Source organism: Stomoxys calcitrans, chromosome 3 (genome assembly GCF_963082655.1).
Source record: "Stomoxys calcitrans chromosome 3, idStoCalc2.1, whole genome shotgun sequence".
In the NCBI taxonomy this organism is placed as follows: domain Eukaryota; kingdom Metazoa; phylum Arthropoda; class Insecta; order Diptera; family Muscidae; genus Stomoxys; species Stomoxys calcitrans.
Window position 1 is genome coordinate 111,708,072 of NC_081554.1, and position 18,345 is coordinate 111,726,416.

Genomic DNA, 18,345 nt, shown 5'->3' on the forward strand with positions numbered 1-18,345 from the left:
AACTGCGACCTGTACTTTGTACACAAATTAACATTGACAGACGGACAAACAGACGGACAAACAGACGGACGGACAGACAGACGGACATACCTAAATCGAATCAGAGTCGATCGGTATAGATATCAATGGGTCTCTCTCATCCTTTTGCGTTTTACAAACTAATTCACTAAGTTATAATACCCTGTACCACAGTAGTGGTGTAGGGTATAACAATTAGAATCCTACTTCGACCTTTGGAACGTGGAGGTGAATATGCTAAAATCCTAAAATAATGGTTTTTATACAAGGTGGAAAAACTTATATAGGAGAAAGAATTACTTTTAAAGGTTAAGAGATACGAATGGTAAACTAATATACCCATTTTGGTGTCACATTGACCCCAGCATTAATCTTTGAAGTAACAAAACATTTCAGCCAAAAAATTGATTGATGTAACTTGGAAAACAGGAACGTAGCCAGGGACCCCTCCCCCACGGCAGCCGGTTGTACGTACCGGATTGACCCGATGAAGTCCTTCATCGCCAAGGGCTGCCGCCTTAGTGAACAAATACACTGCCACAACAAAAACAACATACAGAAAAAAAAAACTCTTAGGAAAAAACAACTACCAAATTTGCATTTGAAATTTTAAATTTCCCAACGAATTTTAGCATTGAATGAAATACATTATTTGTTGAAGTAAGTAAGTCAAGTCTCTACAAGAGACTTGACAGTCAAAATTACTGAAATTTTGTTGACTTTTAACAAATTTTTTAGTTGAGATAGTTGTAAAAATAGGCGTACTACTTTATAGACCACAAAACTCTTATGTCATTCATAACTTGCAATCCAGGGTTCCGGTCCGCCGGTCGGCCAAAAAAGTTTTTATACCCTCCACCATAGGATGGGGGTATACTAATTTCGTTATTCTGTTTGTAACTACTCGAAATATTAGTCTGAGACCCCATTAAGTGTATATATTCGTCGCGACATTTTATGTCGATCTAGCCATGTCCGTCCGTCTGTCTGTCGAAAGCACGCTAACTTCCGAAGGAGTAAAGCTAGCCGCTTGAAATTTTGCATAAATACTTCTTATTAGTGTAGGTCGGTTGGTATTGTAAATGAGCCATATCGGCTGATATAGCTGCCATATAAACCGATCTTGGGTCTTGACTTCCTGAGCCTCTAGTGTGCGCGATTCTTATCCGATTAGAATGAAATTTTGCACGACGTATTTTGTTATGATATCCAACAACTGTGCCAAGTATTGTTTACATCGGTCCATTACCTGATGTAGCTCCCATATAAACCGATCTTGGGTTTTGACTTCTTGGGCCTCTAGAGAGCGCAATTCTTATCCGATTTGCCTGAAATTTTGTACGACGGATCCTCTCATGACCATCGACATACTTGTTTATTATGGTCTGAATCGGTCTGTAGCCCGATACAGCTCTCATATAAATCGATCTTTCTATTTTACTTTTTGAGCCCCCAAAGGGCGCAATTCTTTTTCGAATTGGCTGACATTTTACACAGGTCTCCAACATATAATTTAATTGTGGTCTAAACCGGATCATATCTTGATATCGCTCTAATAGCAGAGCAAATCTTTTCTTATATCATTTTTTGCCTAAGAAGATATGCCGGGAAAAGAACTCGACAGATGTGCTCCATGGTGGAGGGTATATCAGATTCGGCCAGGCCGAACCTAGCACGCTTTTACTTGTTTTCATTAAACCTTTTTTAGAAAATGCGGCATAAAAGCTATGAATTTCGTATTCAGAACAAATTTTTTAGAGTGGTTTTTATTATTTTATTTATTTAATTGAGACACTTGTTATTGTGCAGCATTACTTATTGATTTATTTCAACATAAAGAAGATGATGTCGAATGCTAGAGCAGGACTGCTAAACATGAGATCATGAGTTCAATATTCGGCGGCACCAAAATTATTAAAATTTGTTTTCAAAGGTAATACTAGAGAGTGACAGAGGAAACCCCGAGAGCAGGAGTAAAACGAACGAGACAAAGCAGCGCGAGCCGAACAAAGAAAACAGAAACGCCCCACCAGACGCAAAGCACATGCGTTGGCTGGTTGGATGGTTTTTTGCTTATGAATATGTTGTTACTGTTGTTATATGTTGACTTGCAAAGAATGCCTTTCAACGAAAAATTTGTACTTTGGGTCGTTGAAATTCAAAATAAATTGTTGCAGGAAAATTAAGAACTTTCGTAGTTGTTTTTTCTGTGCAACCACAATTTTCAAAAAAAAAAAAAAAAAAAGTAAGTAAAAAGACGTTAAGTTGTGCCGGGCCGAACTTTGGATACCCACCACCTCGGGAATATATGTAAACCAGCTTTCATCAAAATCCGGTGAAAATACATAAGGTATGCATGTCCCATAGCAGTTATACCGAAATATGATCCGATTTGGACTAATAAGTACAAGTCATTGTTAAATTATGTATAACAAAATATTGGTCTTTTTAGTAGCTATATCTAAAAATAAACCGATCTGAACCATATACAACATGGATGTCGACAAGCCTGACATAAGTCAATGTGTCAAATTTCATTTAAATCGGATTATTAATGCGCATTTTTTGGGGCCAAGACTTTAAATCGAGATATTGGTCTACATGGCAGCTATATCCAAATCTGGACCGATTTGGGCCAAGTTGCAAAAAAATGTCGAAGACCCTGACACAACGCACTGTCGCAAAGTTCGGCGAAATCGGACAATAAATGCGCCTTTTATGGCCCCAAAACCTTAAGTCGAGAGATCGGTCTACATGGCAGCTAGATCCAAATCTGAACCGATCAGGGCCAAATTGAGTATAGATGTCTGAGGGCCTAAGACAACTCACTGTCCCAAATTTCAGCAAAATCGGATAATAAATGTGGCTTTTATGGGGCTAAGACCCCAAATCGGAGGATCGGTCTATATGGCAGCTATATCCAAATCTGGACTAATCTGACCCTTATTGACGAAAGATGTCAAAGGGCCTAACACAACTCACTGTCCCAAATTTCAGCAAAATCGGATAATAAATGTGGCTTTTATGGGCCTAAGACCCCAAATCGGAGGATCGGTCTATATGGCAGCTATATCCAAATCCGGACCGATCTGAGCCAAATTGACGAAGGATGTTAAAGGGCCTAACACAACTCACTGTCCCCAAATTCTGCAAAATCGAATAATAAATGTTGCTTTATGGGCATAAGACCCTAAATTGGCGGATCGGTCTATATGGCAGCTATATCCAAATCCGGACCGATCTGAGCCAAATTGACGAAGGATGTTAAAGGGCCTAACACAACTCACTGTCCCCAATTTCTGCAAAATCGAATAATAAATGTTGCTTTATGGGCATAAGACCCTAAATTGGCGGATCGGTCTATATGGCAGCTATATCCAAATCTGGACTAATCTGACCCTTATTGACGAAAGATGTCAAAGGGCCTAAGACAACTCACTGTCCCAAATTTCAGCAAAATCGGGTAGTAAATGTGGCTTTTATGGGTCTAAGATCCTAAATCGGAGGATCGGTCTATATGGCAGCTATATCCAAATCTAGACCGATCTGGGCCAAATTGACGGAGGACGTCGAAGAGCCTAACAAAACTCACTGTCCCAAATTTCAGTAAAATCGGAAAATAAATCTGGCTTTTATTGGCCTGAGACTCTAAATCGGCGGATTGGTCTATATGGGGGCTATATCACGATATAGTCCGATATAGCCCACATTCGAACTTAACCTGCTTATGGACCAAAAAAGAACCTGTGCAAAATTTCAGCTCAATATTTATATTTTTGAAGACTGTAGCGGAATTTCAAAAGACAGGCGGACGGACATGTCTAGATCGTCTTAGATTTTTACGCTAATCAAGAATATATATTCTTTATAGGATCGGAAATGGATATTTCGATGTGTTGCAAACGACTTGACAAAATGAATATACCCCCATTCTTTGGTGGTGGGTATAAAAATGAGGTATCTTTCCGAATTATACAGTAATAGAAGAATTTTGGCAATAAAAATTAAATTAAACTAAACAAGTAAAAGCGTGCTAAGTTTGGCCGGGCCGAATCTTATATACCCTCCCCCATGGATCGCATTTGTCGATTTCTTTTCTCGGCATCTCTTCTAAGGCAAAAAAGGATATAAGAAAAGATTTCCTCTGCTATTAGAGCGATATCAAGATATGGTCCGGTTTGGACCACAATTAAATTATATGTTGGAGACCTGTGTAAAATGTCAGCCAATTCGAATAAGAATTGCGCCCTTTGGGGGCTCAAGATGTAAAATAGAGAGATCGATTTATATGGGAGCTGTATCGGGTTATAGACCGATTCAGACCATAATAAACACGAATGTTGACGGTCATGAGAAAATCCGTCGTACAAAATTTCAGGCAAATCGGATAAAAATTGCGACCTCTAGAGGCTCAAGAAATCAAGACCCAGGATCGGTTTATATGGCAGCTATATCAAAACATTGACCGATATGGCCCATTTACAATACTAACCGACCTACACTAATAAGAAGTATTTGTGCAAAATTTCAAGCGGCTAGCTTTACTCCTTCGGAAGTTAGTGTGCTTTCGACAGACAGACGGACGGACGGACACAGCTAGATCGAAATAAAATGTCGCGACTATCAAGAATATATATACTTTATGGGGTCTCAGACGAATATTTCGAGTAGTTACAAACAGAATGACGAAATTAGTATACCCCCCATCCTATGGTGGAGGGTATAAAAACTGTGGGGTTATGTGGTTTCGAGGCATGGGTACTTGAGGTAAACATTCTTTGTAAATTTATGGACCAGTTTGCATTTATGGCCAGTTTGCAGAGTATCGGCGTCGTATGAACCACGAACTGTATGAGCTGTACAACGACGATAGAATGGCTAAGTCATATTGTCAGAATAAGTACCATATGTTGTACATTTAAATGCGACATTATTCCACCCTCTGTTGGCAACACTTCGAAAAAATGCTACACTTTTTTTTCAACTTAAAAATTCTGCAGTTTTGAGTACACAAGTTTGCTGAAAATGTAATTGTATGCTACTTTTTATGGTTGTCTGTTATTTGTTTGGAAATAATACTGTAAAGAAGCTGAGAATAGAATAGAAGAATACTGGCTGTGGCTGAGCTAGCTCGCATTTGTTGTCTGCTTCTGAAACCTCGACTGGTGGAGCGGCTGGTCCAGGCTTCACTAGCCGGGTCTTTTGACGAAGACACTTTGTTCGAGTCTCAAGGACAAGGCCGAACCTTTTCTTTCTTCACATGCCTATAATTTGCCTAGGCGATCTGCCTTCCCCTGTAAACCAACACGCTCTTTAAGAGGTTGGAATAATAGAAGACGCATTGCTCTCAGGTTTATTGAGAGGCTTGGTGCGGGCTCGGGAATTCGCTGCACAGGCTACCCCAAAGACTACACGTCTAGATTCGGAAACTGCACCGCAGTCAGCCACAAGGCTGCGGTCCCCTGGAGGGCATCCCATGCCTAGAATAACTAGGGCGAACAACAGTAAGTTGGGTCCAAGAACCTTTGCTTATGTCGCTAGAGAAAGTTTGTTGATGACAGTTGTCGACAAGGAAGAAGAACCGGGCTGCATACCTAGGAATAATAGGAGTGGGATAGTCAATGGACTACCATCAGTGTACTCCGATGTCATAGCGGAATTCCCTTTGTCTCCCTCAGTTTCAGACGATGCAGGCCGGTATCGAGGCCGAACAGAGTAATTGCCTTCGGGGACCAACGATCAATTGAAATGTATCTTTGTGCGCTAAAAAAGATTGGTGAGATCTAGCCAGGTGCACTACTAGATTTAGTCAAAAAAGGAAGATATTCCTCCTCGACCAATGGCGCATGCTAGGATACCAAGGATTCCCTCAGATCATGAAACGATACTTGGAAGACTAAGGGAATGTAATCCCAATCTTTCAACCACCGGAGACCGGACACATGCTATATTCGTACTCCAGCTGTGTCGCAGACCTCAACAAGTCTGAAGGAGTTGTATCCTACGTATTCAACAAGTTGAAACTGAAGGTCTACAGAATCAGTGGGGACGACTCAGCAGTTGTTGCTGAGCACTTGCCTGAGGAACTATCGACCACATCGTTAAAGTCGGGCGGATTGCAGGTGACTGAAAATCCCCCTGCCACAATCGAGACAGGAGGGGATAGCATCGAAACGGGACCCGACGCACTGGGCTCAAAGTGTGCGCCAGCGGGGAAGCAGGGAACTTAGAAAGTACTTCGAGAGCATCAGAAGGAGAAATATGAAGAAGGAGACATATGGTTGTGGACAAAGATATTTCCGATGGTTCCTAACTTTCCAGATAACTGGTTTGTCTATTATTTGAACTTTCTGAATGGTTTTATGACTTTTCTAAATGGTCTTATTTTTGACAGTATTCTGATAGCACCAATTGGAACGCCCTATGCTTGAAGGGTATATGACGTATTTTTGTATCTTTCACATTTTGACGTTTCATTCAATCCTTTTCGACCTTTCTAATCTGAGAGAGCGAAGTTTCTTAGGTGGCATAGCATTTCGAAACTTCCTTTTTCTGACATCTTCTATCGAGCTCGTACCGTTTTTACATTTTAATACGTGGTTAGAAAAAAAATTTTATATATCATTGAAATCAACGTGTCTTTCTGCCAGAAGTGCACCCGATTTTCACTGCTAGAGCCACTGCAAGCACATTTATCGATCAATCTTGCCAAAATATTGCACAACGCTTTCTTCGACGACTACCACAATATAAATAGGGTGTTGTCAAAATCGGTTCAGATTTAGATATAGCTCCCATATATATGTTCGTCCGATTTGCAGTAATATTGCAATAAAATGGTCTTTTGATTACCGATTTTCTCGAAATTTGGCAGGAGGGATTTCTCTTGACTCTCAATATTACTGGTGAATTTCATTGAAATCGGTTCAGATTTAGATATAGCTCTCATATATATCTATCGCCCGATTTTAAATTCTACAGTCACTGCAAGCGCATTTATTGATACATCTTGCCAAAATTTTGCAAAACGCTTTCCTCGACGACTGCCACAGTATCTGAGGAGTTTGCTCGAAATCGGTTCAGATTAGATATAGCTATCATATATAAGTTCGTCCGATTTTGAGAAATATTGCAAAAAAGTGCTCATTTGTTAACCGATTCTATCGCAATTTTGCAGGAAGGATTTTGTCATGACTTTCAATAAAACTGGTGAATTTTATAGAAATCGGCGCAGTTTCAGATATATCTGTCATATATGTATATCGCCAGATTTTCACACTAAGAGCCACTGCGAGCGGATTTTTTGACCAATCTTGCAAAAATTTTGCAAAGCGCCTTCTTCGACGACTACCACATTATTTGAGAAGTTTGCTCGAAATCGGTTCAGAATTAGATATCTTATATATTAAAATCCAGGATTCACTAATAGAAGGTTAGGTCACATGCAAAACACAAAGTGGATAGGCCCCATAAACATCATTAAGGATGTCAAATCTGACGATTGAAAATGTCATCATATAGGAGAAAACGTAAACAAAGAATGAATGTAAAAAGAGAACAAGTTGACATCCTCAATGCCAAGTACTGCCAAATATTAAAAAAAAGTATATCGGCTGATCGCTTGGCTTAACCTTATTCAGTGAATCCTGATTAAAATCAATTTGTGTTTGTTTGTAGTCTTGTTTGTTTGTTTGTATGTTTGTGTGTTCCTTATAGTCTCAGAAACGGCTGAACCGATTTTCTTGAAATTTTCACAGATGGTGCATAATGACTCCGTGGTGAAAATAGGGTACTACATTTGTTGATATCTGAAGGGGAGGCGGACCCTCCCCCTTACCCTAATTTTCAGAAACGCCAGATCTCGGAGATGGCTGGTGCGATTTAAGCGAAATTTTGTGTGCTCTCATACAGTAACCTAAAAAAAAACTTTGGTATACAAATTTCGGATGGGGTACCTACAGGGGCTGCCTCACCCTAAAACCTACCAAACACATATTAAGACCAATCACGACAATATGGGACTCAAATGAAAGGTATTTAGAATAAGAAAAGTACCTGATATCCAATTGTCGGGCCAAGCGCAAGGGGGAGCACCCCAACCCCCAAAACACCACCAAATCGGACATATTTACCGACCATGGCAATATGGGACTCAAATGAAAGGTATTTGTGAATAGAATACGAATCTGATATCCAAATGTGGGACCACGTTTCTGGGGGTCCACCCCTTTTTAAATAAATGATACAAAGATATATGAGAAAAGAGTACGTTGCTGATATATTTTCCTGGCTTAATGTTTGGGGGACCATCCCAATCGCCAAAACACCCCTAAAAAGGGCATATTTACCCACCATGTCAATGTGGAGCTTAAATGAAAGGTATTCGGGGGTAGAGCAAGAATTGATACCCATTTTCACAAGAATTGATATCCAAAATACCCCACAAACAGCAATTTTTTAGTGACCATCGCAATATGGGGCTTAAATGAAGGTATTTGGGAGTAGAATACGAATTTGATATCCAAATGTAGGACCATGTATTTAGGGCATCACCCCTTTCCCAAAACACCCTCAAAGGAAAAAAATTTCAACCATGCCAATATGTGGCTCAAATAAAAGGTATTTGAGATTAGAAAATAAATTTGATAACCTATTTTGGGGCCATGTGTTTGGGGGATGCCTCATCCTGTAAACTCCTCTTGAGCCAATGGCAATATGGGTTTTAAATAAATGGTATTTGAGAGAAGCACGATGCTGATATTTTTTCAGGGCCACCTGGGGGACCGCCTCTACCCCTAAAACACCACTAAATCAGACATCATGGGAATATCGGGCCGAAATTAAGTATTTTAAGAATGGAGTACACCTTCCATCCAAACTTAAATTCGTGGACCAATAAAGGTCATATGGGATTCAGATAAAGGCAATTATATTGTTAAACTGTTAGTCAAGCGATATACTATTATCGTAGCATGGTATTTCACTAAAAAATCTTTAATTGTCGAAAATAAATATTCCAAGGAAACTTTTGTTCCATATAAAGTAAAAGAAGGCGCAGCGGAGCGGGCCCGGGTCAGCTAGTAGCTCCTATATATAAGTTCGTCAGATTTTGGGTAATTTGCCATAATGTTGCCATTTTTCAACCGTAGTTTTTACAGTTTTAACATATTTGCTCGCCGAGGTCCATCAAAATTGGTTCAGAATTGGATATAGGTCCCACATTGTACATATAGGGTAGGCCTAGGGTATTATACAGTCGTCACCGCCCGACTTTTGCCCTTCCTTATCGGTTTTATTTTAATTTATATTATTTTATTTTATTGTATTAAATTTTATACCCACCACCGAAGGATGGGGGTATATTCATTTTGTCATTCCGTTTGCAACACATCGAAATATCCATTTCCGACCCTATAAAGTTTATATATATTGATCAGTGTAAATATCTAAGACGATCTAGCCATGTCCATCCGTCTGTCTGTTGAAATCACGCTACAGACTTTAAAAATAGAGATATTGAGCTGAAATTTTACACATGTTCTTTTTATGTCCATAAGCAGGATAAGTTCGAAAATGGGCTTTATCGGACTATATCTTCATATAGCCCCCATATAGACTGATCCTTCGATTGAAATTCTTAAGCCCTTCAACATTATTCTTCAATATTCGGTCCAGATTTGAATAAAGCTGCCATATGGACGGATCTCTAGATTAAAGGTTTTGGGCCAATAAAGGGCGCATTTATTGTCCGATTTCGCCGAAATTGGGGACAGTGAGTTGTGTTAGGCTCTTCGACAGCTTTGCCCTATTTTACTGAAATTTGACACAGTGACTTATGTTAGACTTTTCGACATCCGTGTCGTCTTTGGTTCAGATCGGTTTTGTTTTAGATATAGCTACTGAAAAGACCAATATTTTGTTATACACAACTGAACAATGACTTGTACTTATTAGTATTTGGTCCAAATCGGAACTTATTTCGATATAGCTGCTATGGGGCATAAGGTATGCATTTTTTACCGGATTTTGACGAATGGTAGTTTGCATATATACCCGAGGTGGTGGGCATCCAAAGTTCGGCCCGGCCGAACTTAATGCCTTTTTATTTGTTCCATTCTAAAACGTTTAATCATTGAATAAATATTTTTTGTCCTCTCTCCTTAGTCTTTGTCTTTCAGTGGAATGATGACACCATATTTTTATACCCTTCACCGAAGGATGGGGATATATGCATTTTGTCATTTCGTTTGTAACACATCGAAATATCTATTTTCAACTCTACAAAGTATATATATTCTTGATCGTAGTAAAATTCTAAGACGATCACATCCGTTTCGTATAAAAGATCAATATTTTGTTATACACAATTGAACAATGACTTGTACTTATAAGTATTTGGTTCAAAGTGGAACATATTTCGATATAGCTGCTCTGGGGCATAAGGTATGCATTTTTCACCGGATTTTGACGAAAGGTGGTTTACATATATACCCGAGGTAGTGGCTATTTAAAGTTCGGCCCTGCCGAACTTGACGCCTTTTTACTTGTTTTATTTAATATTGTTATTTTATTTGTTTTAGTTTATTTATTTATTTCAATTCAGTCTTACAGCAAAGTTATGCTAAACAAGAGATATATAGAGTTAAGACCATCAGCTAATTATTTTATTTTTTTTGATTGTATTGACTTTTATTATATTTTAATTAATTTATTTTTAATTTATATAAATTTGACATATGTATTGAAATAAGTAAAAACAAGTACAAGCGTGCCAAGTTCAGCCGGGCCGAATCTTATATACCCTCCACCATGCATCGAATTTTTCGAGCTCTTTTCTCGGCATCTCTTCTTAGGCAAAAAAAAGATATAAGAAAAGATTTGCTCTGCTATTAGAGCGACATCAAGATATGGTCCGGTTTGGACTACAATTAAATTATATGTTGGAGACTGTGTAAAATGTCAGCCAATTCGAATAAGAATTGCGCCCTTTGGGGGCTTAAGAAGTAAAATAGAGAGATCGATTTATATGGGAGCTGTATCGGGCTATAGACCGATTCAAACCATAATAAACGCGTATGTTGATAGTCATGAGAGAATCCGTCGTACAAAATTTTAGGCAAATTGGATAATAATTGCGACCTCTACAGGCTCAAGAAGTCAAGATCTCAGATCGGCTATATCAGGTTATGAACCGATTTGAACCATACTTGGCACAGTTGTTGGATATCATAACAAAACACGTCGTACAAAATTTCATTCCAATCGTATAAGAATTGCGCACTCGAATTCGAATTGCGCGAATTCGACAGACGGACGGACAGACGGACGGACAGACGGACGGATAGACGGACGGACAGACGGACGGACATGGCTAGATCGACATAAAATGTTGCGACGATCAAGAATATATATACTTTATGGGGTCTCAGAGGAATATTTCGAGTAGTTACAAACAGAATGACGAAATTAGTATACCCCCCATCCTATGGTGGAGGGTATAAAAAGACCTTAGTATTAAAGGATATCATTTGCTAGTTCCAAAATGTAGCAAAGTCCTCATTTCAGTTGATTTGTTTGAAAAGAGGTAGATGCCATGATGTCAACAACTACAACTACACAAGCACAATAAGACGACTTTAATATGTTTGCTGGGAATTTGCATGGAAGCACGCATGTGTCTCTCATGTGTGAGCTATTTTTCGTTGGTACGAAAATAGAATGATGGACACATTCAGATTGAATGTGAGACAAATAGTCGCAACCGAACCAAATGTGTTCTCCAAACACCAGAAGAAGTTCGCACTGGCTCATAGCCCGTTCATTTGTATATTTCGGTACATTGGCAGTGGTTGAGGAGGGAAGGCAAAGGAAAATGGAAACTCAATCAAGTGAATGATTTTCCATCGATAAATCCAGATAACATTCGTAATTTATGGCATAAATAGAATTGTTTTCCACATACTCACATACGTACCCAACACTGTCTAGGGCAACATTGATATGTGAATCCCTGATCAAACTGGCACTCATATGACGCACACATGCATGTGTGGTGTTCTCCCGTTGTGTGAGTGTTCGATTTGTTTATCGATGCAGTGACACTGAATGTCACTAAATAGTAAATCAATTTGCCGCTAAAATTCTATTACAATTGAAAATTTCCAAAGCCCATAGTGCTTGTGCGAATGATATTGCATTTCGGGCAGTAGTGAGTCTTTCGGCTTGCCACGTCGAATTCCTTTTGTTTCACAAATGTTTAGGAAGAACGTGATTTATGGCAATTTATTATAATTTTATGACCCTCATCTGTTAAATAAACAAACAAACTGCTAAAAGTGTGTTATCCGTTATCCTGCCACAGTCCCAACAATAAATATATGATACCAGAAACAAAGCAAATAAAACGTTTCACTACCTTCGATGGATGTATGCAGCACCACGGCACTTGTAAACTCGTTTCTTTGAATATAAACATCAAATACGACAAAAAAAAGTACAGCAGATGCTATACTGCTGCGAGGACATTGTCTTTTTTCAAAACTATTACAGTGGACATGCTGCCCTTTACATCTCAAGATGTAGGAGACATTTATTATCACTTCGCCATTTTCTATGCAAAATACCCTAGTGTGTTTGTTTTATATAATCGGAAGGTCAAGAAAGTTTAATTTAAAAGTTAAGTCAAGTGTTTGTTAAAAATAAACTGTGTTTGTTACCAAGATAGGGTCAGAAGCCACCAACCGAAAATAATTGCGACCTGTAGAGACTCAAGAAGTCAAGAACCCAGATCGGTTTATATGACAGCTATATCAGGCTATGAACCGATTTGAACCTTATTTGACACAGTAACTGAAAGTAAGAATAAAATACGTCATGCAAAATTTCAGCCAAATCGGATAGGAATGGCGCCCTCTAGAAGCTCCAGAAGTCAAGTCCCCATATCTGTTTATATGACAGTTATATCAGTTTATTAACCGATTTGAACCATACTTGGCACAGTTGTTGGATATCATAACAAAATACTACGTGCCAAAATTCATTCAAATCGGATAAGAATTGCGCGGTTATGAACCGATTTGAACCATACTAGGCACAGTTGTTGGATATCATAACAAAACACGTCGTGCAAAATTTCATTCCAATCGGATAAGAATTGAGCACTCTAGAGGCTCAAGAAGTCAAGACCCAAGATCGGTTTATATGACAGCTATATCAGGTAATGGACCGATTTGAACCATACTAGGCACAGTTGTTGGATATCATAACAAAACACGTTGTGCCAAAATTCATTCCAATCGGATAAGAATTGAACACTCTAGAGGCTCAAGAAGTCAAGACCCAAGATCGATTTATATGACAGCTATATCAGGTAATGGACCGATTTGAACCATACTAGGCACAGTTGTTGGATATCATAACAAAACACGTCGTGCCAAAATTCATTCAAATCGGATAAGAATTGCGCCCTCTAGAGGCTCAAGAAGTCAAGAAGTCGTGCCAAAATTCATTCCAATTGGATAAGAATTGCGCACTCTAGAGGCTCAAGAAGTCAAAACCCAAGATCGGTTTATATGGCAGCCATATCAGGTTATTTAGCGATTTGAACCATACTTGGCACAATTATTGAATATCATACTAATACATGTCGTGCAAAATTTAATTCCAATCAGATAAGAATTGCGCACTCCAGAGGCTCAAGAAGTCAAGATCCTAGATCGGTTTATATGGCAGCTATATCAGGTTATGAACCGATTTGAACCTTATTTGACACAGTTATTGAAAGTAAGAATAAAATACGTCATGCAAAATTTCACCCAAATCGGATAGGAATTGCGCCCTCTAGAAGCTCAAGAAGTCAAGTCCCCAGATCTGTTTATATGACAGCTATATCAGGTTATGAGCCGCTTTGAACCATACTTGGCACGGTTGTTGGACATCATAACAAAATACGTCGTGCCAAATTTAATTCTAATCGGATAAAAATTGCGCACTCTAGAGACTCAGAAAATCAAGACCCAAGATCGGTTTATATGGCAGCTATATCAAAACATGGACCGATATGGCCCATTTACAATATCAACCGACCTACACTAATAGGAAGTGTTAGTGCAAAATTTCAAGCGGCTAGCTTCACTCCTTCGGAATTTAGCGTGCTATCGACAGAAAGACGGACGGACGGACAGACGGACGGACATGACTAGATCGACATAAAATGTCGCAACGATCAAGAATATATATACTTTATGGGGTCTCAGACGAATATTTCGAGTAGTTACAAACATAATGACGAAATTAGTATACCCCTTATCCTATTGTGGAGGGTATAAAAATATTAAATATTTGTTTTTCGATGTTACTTTATAGTTTTTGGAGCGTACAACAAGTCGATTATTGGCCTATTTGTATGTCTAAGGTGGCATGGGGCAGATTAACATCTGCACCCTCTTTTCAACCTAACCTATCCTAAGAATCAAAAACACGAAGCGACATTAAGATTTTTTCCCTTCGTACTTATCGCCCACCCTAATGTGCATATATATTTTTGATCGTCTTGACATTCTTAATTCTTAAGGTCCTACAAACTACAATTTGTATCCGCTATTATTTGCGACTTCCAACGACTGCTCTTAGTCTGGTCCAAGTCAGTGTATAACCTGATAGAGCTCCTATATAAACATATCTCCTAATTTGACAATGGTTATCCGATTTAGTTGAAGTTTCGCACATGGTGTTCTCTTATGACTTCCAACAATCGTGAAAAGTATGGATCGAATTGGTGTATAACCTGATATAGATCCCATATAAACCGATGGACCGATTTGACATTTTCAACCCATGAAAGCCGCAATTTTTATTGGTTGGGCTGGAATTTGAACATAGTTATCTGTTACAACTTCCAACAATCTTGATCAGTATGGTTCAAATCGATGTGTAGTCTGATATTGCTCCCATATAAACCGAACTCCCCATTTGACATCTAGAGCCCATAAAGCATTTGTTATCCGATTTCGCTGAAACTTGTACATAGTTTTTTGTTATGACTTCCAACATCCATGGCATGTATTGTCCAAAGCGATCTAAAACCTACAAAGCCGATCTCTCGATTGAGCTCCAAGAATCGGCACTACCGAACTTAACACGCTTTTACCTGTTACACCACTTCTGTGGTGCATTTGTTTGTTACACCCATAGGAAATGTATAATATATACATTGATAAGTATATCCATCGACTCAGAATCACTTTAGCTATGTCCGTCTGTCTGACGTACTGTCTGTCTATTCATGTTAATTGGTGTACAAAGTACAGATCCCAATTTTCATCTGATCGTCTTTAAATTTGACATAGGCATGTTTTTTTGTCTAGACCAGTTAAATATAGCTCCCATATATATTTTCGTCCGATTTTGACAAAAACTGCAATATGTACTTCATTTGGTAGCCGATCCTCACAAAATTTGGCACAAAGTTTTATGACTCTGGAGGTCACTGATGAATTTCATAGAATTCGGTTCAGATTTAGATATAGCTCCCATGTATATGTATCGCCCGATTTGCACTTCAAGGGCCTTTTCAAGTGTACTTATCAACCGATCTTCTCAAAACTACGGCGATTTCTTCTACTGCTACCAGAATATTTACGTATTGTATATTCGCCATATGTATGTCCGTTCGATTTTAAATTATTCTGCAATAATTTATTGATTTGTTAACCGATCCTCCGATCCGATTTGCACTTCTAGGGTCTTTTCAAGCGTACTTATCAAACACTTCTCAAAATTTTGTACGACGATTTATTCTACTGTTACCACAATATTTACATATATGTCCGTTTGATACTGCAATAATTTATTGATTTGCAAACCGGTCCTCACGAAATTTGGTAAATTATGGTGCTCGATACGGGAAACGTGTTTCCCGATTTTAAATTAGGTCCTTTGCCAATGCATTTAACAGCGATTTTCTCAAAATTTAGCGCAGCGATTTCCTCTAAGACTCTATGTATTGATTTTAGTCAAAATTCTTCTTTTCAAATTTAAGCGAATTTTAATTTATATAGCCTGAATACCAATGTGGTATAGGGTATTAAAAGATCGGCTTGGCCCGACTTTTGCCCGTTCTTACTTGTGTTTTTATAAATTTGGTTAGGAATTAATTCCGATTTATTCTTACACCGGAATACATAAAACTTCATGTAGATTGAAAATAGGTTCATTGGACATATTTCCTTTATGAAAATTGCAAATTTTGCCCATGAACATTCCACTAGGGAACAGGGTTTCATAAAATTTTGCGAATACGGCCGAAGAGAAGTAAAATTGGATGATTGGTTTATATGAAGGCAATATCAGGTTAGAAACGGATTCAGACCTTTCTTGACCCGGCTTGGGATAACTATGAGCACCATACGGACTGGACCTTTAAGCTCCGATATGTGTGGTGTTCATTGTTACCACTAGAAGACTAGCTGCGAGCTATTGGCGCGTTCACAGTTTACAGGTAGTGGAATGCTCTATACGGAGTAGCTGCAATTGTAGTCGCGGATCCAGCGGAGAGTCTCAGTTAGAGGCCGGGTGGCTCTGGAATAAATACTGAGTGCCTATGATGCTCGATATGACAAGACGAGTTATTGGCACCTTTAAATAACCAATGACCATCAAGTTCCCGCGGCGATGAGACACGAGGATCGCCTCCTCCACATATAGACATGTGGCTGCAACAACAAAAACAACACCATACTTGGCATGGAAGGTGGAGGTCATTGGATCATTTTGCAAAATTTCAGCCAAATCAGATAAGAATTGTTCCCTCTTGAGGCTCAAGAAGTACAATCGGGAGATTGAATTATATGGTAGCCATATAAGGTTATGAACCGCTTCAGACTCTATTTGACAAGAATATTGTGAAAACGTTATGCAAAATTTCAGCATAATCGGATTGCAGAATTGCACCCTCTAGGGGTTCAAGAAATGAAATCAAAACATCGGTTTATATCAGATATAGTCCGAAATAGACGAAATTTAATCGAAGTTGAATATTGCTAAATGTTGCAAATGAAATGATAACATTAATTAACACACTTTTCCCATGACAGTCTGTATAAGATGAAAATTAAGTAGTAAATTTAAATCTGAAGGTGCGCAGCGTTGAGCCGCACATCTAGAGTCCAGGAGTATGCATACAATGGGCTCTAAAGACCCAACAGCTGCGGTGGTGGTATCATGCCGTAGCATGTAGCATGCTTCTGAGATCCCGGCTGGTGGAGCGGCTGGGCCAGCCTCCACTAGCTGACAGATGAGCGGTCAGCATGGGCTTTTAAGGAAGACTTCCGGTTCGAGTATTAAGGACAAGGCCGAACCTATTCTGTCTTCGCACACCTATAATTTTCCTAGGCTATCAACCTTTTCTGCAAACCAATATGCTCTTTAAGACATTGGACGTGACGGACTGGAGAAGGCTCCTTAATTGGGCTCGGCGATTCGCAGAGTGGGCTACCCCGAAAGCTACACGTCTAGATTCGGAAAGTTCACCGCAAGGCATCCCATGCCCAAAAGAACGAAGGCGAATGCCGCTAATGTTAGCTTGGTGATAGTAGTTGTTGACAAGGAATAAGAACAGGGCTGCATACCTAAGAACAATTGGAGTGGAATAGTCAATGGACTGTCATCTGTATACACCGATGTCCTCAAGGAATTACTGGGCCTTCTCCAGTCCGTCACGATCTTCTCGACGAATGGCACACGCTTGGATACCAAGGATTCCCCCAGATCCTATGTAGGGATCGTCGACATTTTTAAGCTGGTTGATCTTCATTAGGGCCTGCCTAACTGATCTGCTGACGCTTAACTACTCCACTGGCACAAAAATGTGGATTTAGCTTTGCAGGCTCAACTAGGTGCCTTTGCAAAAATAAACAAGTCAGGGCGTGCTAAGTTCGGCCGGGCCGAGTCTTATGTACCCTCCACCATGGACCGCATTTGTCGAGTTCTATGCGCAGTATCTCTTTTTATGCAAACAAAGAATATTCAATAAGAATATGCTATGGTGTAATTTTTCGATTCAGACGGACGGACGGACACGGCTTGATCGACTTAAAATGACATGACGATCAAGAATATATATACTTTATGGGGTCTCAGATGCATATTTCGAGGTGTTACAAACAGAATGACGAAATTAGTATAACCCCATCCTATGTAGGAGGGTATAAAAAGGCTCAATTTAATAAAGCTTAGATTTGGAAGCTGTAAAGCCGGTTTAGGCTCTCCTTTATTTTCATTTCATTGTCCTTATATACCCATTTCATCTAATGGTACTTAGTCTATTCT